This window comes from Triticum aestivum, chromosome 7D (assembly GCF_018294505.1).
Source record: "Triticum aestivum cultivar Chinese Spring chromosome 7D, IWGSC CS RefSeq v2.1, whole genome shotgun sequence".
NCBI classification, from domain to species: domain Eukaryota; kingdom Viridiplantae; phylum Streptophyta; class Magnoliopsida; order Poales; family Poaceae; genus Triticum; species Triticum aestivum.
The window spans coordinates 638,255,636-638,261,778 of record NC_057814.1 but is presented as its reverse complement, the minus strand read 5'-3'; the positions used below and the strand labels follow the sequence as shown (position 1 = coordinate 638,261,778).

The window sequence follows — 6,143 nt, the reverse complement described above, 5'->3', positions numbered from 1 at the left end:
GCCCCCGTTGCCTCGGTCGGCTCCATAGTGACCACCGTTGCCACCACGGCCTCCGCCATGGTTTGGTCCGCCACGCCCTCCATGGGAGACGGCGTTGGCAGAGGAGTGAGAGGACTGGCCGCCACCCTCAAACATGGCCAGCCTACTTTCATAGTTGATGAGCTGCGAATAAAGCTCGCTCACCATGATGGACTCAGTTTGGGCGCAGATGGTAGAGACGAAGGACATGTAGTCGAAGTCGAGTCCCGCAAGGATGTAGGACACCATGTCCTCGTCGGTGAGGGGCTTCCCGGCAGATGCCATCTCATCTCCGAGCGATTTCATGTGCTTGATGTACTCGGCCACCGTCGGGTTTTCCTTCTTTGTCATGGAGAGGGCAATCCTCGTATTGACGATGTGCGCCTGAGTCTGGGAGATAAAGATCTCCGTGATGGCGACCCATGCTTCGGCCGCCATGTTGCAGTGTGCAACCTGGATCATAACGGGTGATAATTTAGTTGAAGATGAATCTCAGCACCTGGGAATCTCGGGCCCTGTCGATGTCGTACGCCGGGTTGGGCACGTCGGTGGGCTTGCCGTCCTTGTCGGAGAGCTTCCGGGCCGGCTGCTCCCTCTCTGGATCGAGATAGGAGATGAGCTGAGCACCCCGGATGGCTGCCATACCCTGTGCGCACCACACCAGGAAGTTGGAGCGATGGAGTCGGTCAGTGATCGGGATGAGAGCTGGTGCGGCGACGGCGGAACATGAGAAGGCCATGGCTGCGAGATGTGCTAGAGGAGATAGGCTCTGAATACCATGAAAGATGGCGTTAAGCGTATGCCTAGAAGGGACGGATGTTTATATAGGCCACATTTGTAGGAGATATTCCCTAGAGGCAATAATAAATGATATTTTTTATCTCCGAGTTCATAATTATGTTTATGTTCCATGCTATAACTGCAATGATTCTCGAGTCTGCAATATCCACGAGGCTCGGAGGAAGACTCATATGCACGTGTGGAATAATAAACGGTAAGAAGTATTCCTAGTCTGGCCTCTAAGACTAGCTCAAGTGTTGCATCCTGATCATGGGCATGTCTATGCCAGCAATTTTGAGGGCACAATGTTAAGAGAACATTTGTGTTGCATCGACCCGGATTGATGTTATGCTAAGAGATTCATTCGTCACAAGTTAATGGTGCATAACACAGAGATGGTTAACGTTTGCATGATTCCTTAGACCATGAGAGTATCGACTTTCTTCATGCTTGCTTCATGAACTTTGGGGTTTGTTAAACGTCATCCGTAAATGGGTGGCTATTACGGCGGCTTACGAGTTCGTGGAAAAGTGTGTCAAGTAACTTGATAGCTCAAGATTGGGATTTGCTCCTCCGACGATGGAGAGATATTCTCGGGCCCTCTCGGTATTACGGTATCCATCATCGTCTGGCCAGACACAGTGTTATTTGATCACTGGGATGCCGGAACACGGAAACGAGAAAAGAGAACAAAACCGGTAACGAGGTAACTAGAATAGCGGACAAGTTGTTGATCCACGAGAATGCCAACATGTCTCACCTCGGGTATTTGTAACATATCGCGAAGCAACAGGAATAGCACACGGCAACTGGAGGTTCACTCGAATATTCATTCGTGGGGGTATAGGGGTCAATATGGGTGTCCACGGCTCCGATGTTGATCATTGATCGGAAGGGGTTCCAGGTCATGTCTATACTTCACCGAACCTATAGGGTCACACGCTTAAGGGTCATCTATCTGCTGAATACTAGACAGGGAGTCTGAGAGAAAATCACCGAAGAAGTTTCGGACACCGAAATGTTTCGGACAGCGGAATCGTACCGCAGAGAGAGGTCACCGGATGAGTTTCGGTGAAACCAAAAAAGTTGTTTCGGGGTATGCCATTAAGTCAAAATGGTTTCGGCACATGCCTGATAATTCTTGGAGGGTGCCAGAATCATTCTGGAAACTTTTTGGAATTTTCAGAAATAAAAACCGAAAATGTTTCGGAGCTGCCGGTACCCTTTGGCTGTTTTTCGCAGATGAAATTCACTAATCTGAAATTGTTTCAGAACGAATCCAAAATCATTTTAGTGGGTACTAGAATTATTCTAAGACCCACAGAAATATTTTCGGATTTAGTGGACGCGAAAAATTGTCTTCATGAATATTGAAAACGCATTCTTGTTTGCTTTTCGCAGATGAAAATCACTAAACCGAAATTGTTTTGGAACGCGTTGAATATTATTTTAGTGGGTACTGGAAATGTTCTGAGCCCACATAAATATTTTCAGTTTGAACGGACGCTGGAAAATGTCGTCATGAATAGTGAAAGTGCTTTTTTGCTTGGCTTCTTGGAGAAGCCACCTTGAGGGCCTTTTTGGTATTTCCCCCCTTGGCTTCTTGGAGAAGCCACCCTTGGGCTTGGCCTATAAATAGGGGTGGAGGGGGCTGCCTAAAGGATCATCCCTTCTCACATACAAGTGCCATGCAATGATCTGGCTTCTCTCTCCCTCCCCGCGAAATAGTTTCGTAGAGCCGAAAGGCTGTCTGGGTTCCGGCAGGAACTAGTTCTGGACGGCGAAGCCCTGCCGGATAGATGACACCGTATGTGTGCAACTCTGTAGAGAGATCGTAGTTTCGGTCTTAGTTCATGAGTGCCTCCCGAAGGGCTGTCCATGTGACCGTCCGAGTTTCGAAGGTCCTCCCGATGGGCTGTCCGAGTGACCGTTCGAGTTTCGAAGGTCCTCCCGAAGGGCTGTCCGCGACACCGTCCGGGGGGCTGTTCGACCGCCTCCCGGAGGGCTGTCTGAGGAGCAGATGAGGGTATACATCCTCGCGGTTGGGAGGTTGTAAATCCTAGCTGCGGGGATCTGCACCGCCGATCGTCATCGACTCTACTTCCCGCTGCGCTACGAGTCGGTAACGAAAAAGATCAAACCATGTATGCAGTCTCCATAGTGGTCCTGGGCTGGTGCGTAGGTCGGAAATTTTTTGTTTTCTGCTGCGTTACCCTACAGTGGCATCATGAGCCGTGCTATGCGTAGATGCAGGTTGCGATCTAGAATACATAGAGATGTATGGGTATTGCATAATATAATTAGGTAGTAGATGAGATCTATTGCTAAAAATTATTTATGCGGGTGACAGATGAAATCTGTTACCCGAGGTTCTTATTGCTTCCCTAGAATTTGCGTTTGCTCAATCTCAAGACAGCATGGTGGAATTTGACAAAGTTCTGGCAATCCGTGATCCTGATTGATCATGGAAGTGCTATCAGTTCTTTGGGTTCTGCCGTAGTCAAAAGAAAGATGAAATTCGCAGATGAAAGGGCATTGCAGATATGATCTGCACGGGGGTCATGCGTATGACGAAGTTTAGTATGGGGCTCGAGATTTAATTATCCCGTGTTTCATACACCCCGAGATGTTAATCTAGCAACCTGAATAATCATACTTGATGATAAAATGTTGGTAGCTGCGGTTTAAGTCAAAACCTTAGAAGCCACGTGAAATAAATTTTGCATAAACCGATTAGAGGCGTCTAACTTGGTTTTGCAGGATGTGCATGTGATGTGGTATAGCAGTGCTCATACTAATTCGATTATGTATGAGATGACTATATGATGTAATTTGATTAACATAACTTGCGTGTCATGATTCAGCATGATGGCTGGAGCCATATGATTGCACTTTAATGACCTGCGTATCAACCTTGTTGTAATGCATTATTTTGTTAGCTATAGAGATAGCAATATTATCTGGTGCATCGACAAGGTGGTGGCAATCTTCGCGAAGGTGAACACCGACGCGAATGCCGAAGACGAAGAAATGAAATACTTCTCCGTCAGAAAGGGCTATACCGTATCATGCTATTAGGAATTGCCTGAGATGTTTATCCCTTATGATGCACCCTTCATGATTGCGTGGTAGTCGCTTTTTATTAGGGTGATCTCTCACTTAAAATATCAAAGTAGTTAGTGTTCACCCAAGTGTAGCACCGTCTGAAATTCGTATCTTTTCGGGGTGCGCCATGTACACATGAGCACGAACGAATTGAGAGGAATGAGGCGGATGAGGTCAGACCTCGCAGCAAGATCACTTGGTTGTCTTTGACGTTCAGGCAGGAGAGTCCTGAGCTCGGAACACGCCCATCGAAAGATGAACAAGAATCACATAGAGATGTGATCGGCAAGTTGGCCTACCGATTGAAATTCGTGTCATCAGTGATGAACCCGTCAATGGCATCGAATAGAAATATGGATCTTGAATCACTCTAAATCAATTATGAGAGATATTGATTTGAGTGGGAGCGCACTGTTGAATTAACATGTTTAATTCTCAGTGCAATTAATTATGAACACTGTCTAAGTGTTTCTTGCATAATAGTTGTAGAATAATGGCTCGCATTTCCACCTTCCCTATTAAAATTGAATAGCTATTAAATATCTGGTTAAAACTTTACGATTGGTAACGTAATATGAGGATTGTCCTCAAAAGTGCCGAGAAGGACTTTGTCCTATCGCATGCTTTCCGTATCCTCCCGCTAATGCTATGGATCATGTGACTCTCGTCCTTCGATCCAAAAGCTAGAATTCTGTTACGGTCAAGTGGAATATGTTTGCTTCCATGAAACCCAAACTTCGAAAGTTGGGATAGTTATATGATATTCATGGAACTGAAAATTGTTTTCAGATACAAACAAAGCAATGTTTGTTTTCAAGTATTAGTAAAAGTGTTTACTATGCATTTGACTGTTGGGAAAGGGATCCAGAAGAACGCCTGTCATATAATGAAAGGTGAATAAAACAACAACTTAAAGAGAAAGGAAGTGTCCAAAGGGTGTTAGTATGACTTACACGCCTAGGAAGTCCGGGGCTAATGCCACTCTTAAGTTGGGTGCTTCTTCTGAGAGTAGGAGAAATACTAAAAGTTAAACTCCTAGAAGTATAAAGGCAAAAGGAAAGAAGACTGGAATATCCAGCTCATGTATGAATGTCATACAAGTTTTTGATGTATAGAAGGCTGGTCAAAGATATAGTTCTTGCGAATTATGGTTAAACATGTTAATCACTAATTCTTGGGTATTGTGAGTTCATCACAAAAATGCCTGCTCGATTGCATTCTGTTGCAACTCGATGTAAGAACTACTATGGCCTGAAAGACTAGCTAGAAATGAGGTTAAGGTATACACAGGGAACATAGTAAATGTTACTATACCTTCCATCGGTGTATTGCCGTCTGTATTTATTTTCATAGTTCATTTAGAGTTTTACAAACTCTATCCCATTGCATAAGGTATCTTGCAAAAAGGTTGTTCATAAGAGAACTTTTTATGTTCAATGTTATGAATAACACAAGGGCCATACTTTCATTATGAATGAGATGTATGTTATGAATATTGATAATAATACAATACCTCTGGGTTTACTTTCATAATTCATTTTAGAGTTTCATACACTCTAGCCCATTGCACAATGTTTGTTGCAAAAGAGTTGTTCATAAAAACAACAATTGTTGTTAAGTATTATGAATAACATAAGGGCCATACTTCCATCATGATGGGACGTATGTTATGAATATTGAGGGTAATATGATACATCCATAACACTGACGCTAAATGTCGCAAGACTAAAAGAATACCACACAAGTGTGGCACTACATTTGGTCACATTGGAGAAACCCGCATGGAAAATTCCATTATGATGGATTTTGAAGTCTTTTTGATTTTGAATCATATGACACTTGCGACTTTCCTCGGAAAAGTGAAGTGACTAAAATACCGTTCACAGGCCATAAGGAACGAACAACAAACTTATTAGTGGTCATACATTTGATGTGTGTAGTTCGATAAGTGTTGTTAGTGGTGGATTTATTTATCTTCAGAAATGACTCAAGTAGATATATGGATATTTACTTGATGAGACGTAAGTCTGGATCTTTTGAAATCATTCGAAAGGTTCTCCAAAATGAAGTAGAAGTTATTGTAACAAGAAAATTATGTTTCTGCAATTTGATTGCACAACGGAATATTTGAGTTACATGTTTAGCGAATGTCTGATGAGTTGTGAAAGGGGTTTCATAAACTTGCACCTCCCGGAACACCACTGCAAGTGGAAAGTCCGTGGAGATGTAATCAAACCATT

At 43.8% G+C, this 6,143-nt stretch overlaps 1 pseudogene; it reads right to left on the bottom strand.

Moving 5' to 3' along the window:
• Positions 1-146: 146 nt before the first annotated feature.
• On the bottom strand, positions 147-285 carry LOC123171751 (uncharacterized; annotated as a pseudogene).
• Between the last annotated feature and the right edge of the window lie 5,858 nt (positions 286-6,143).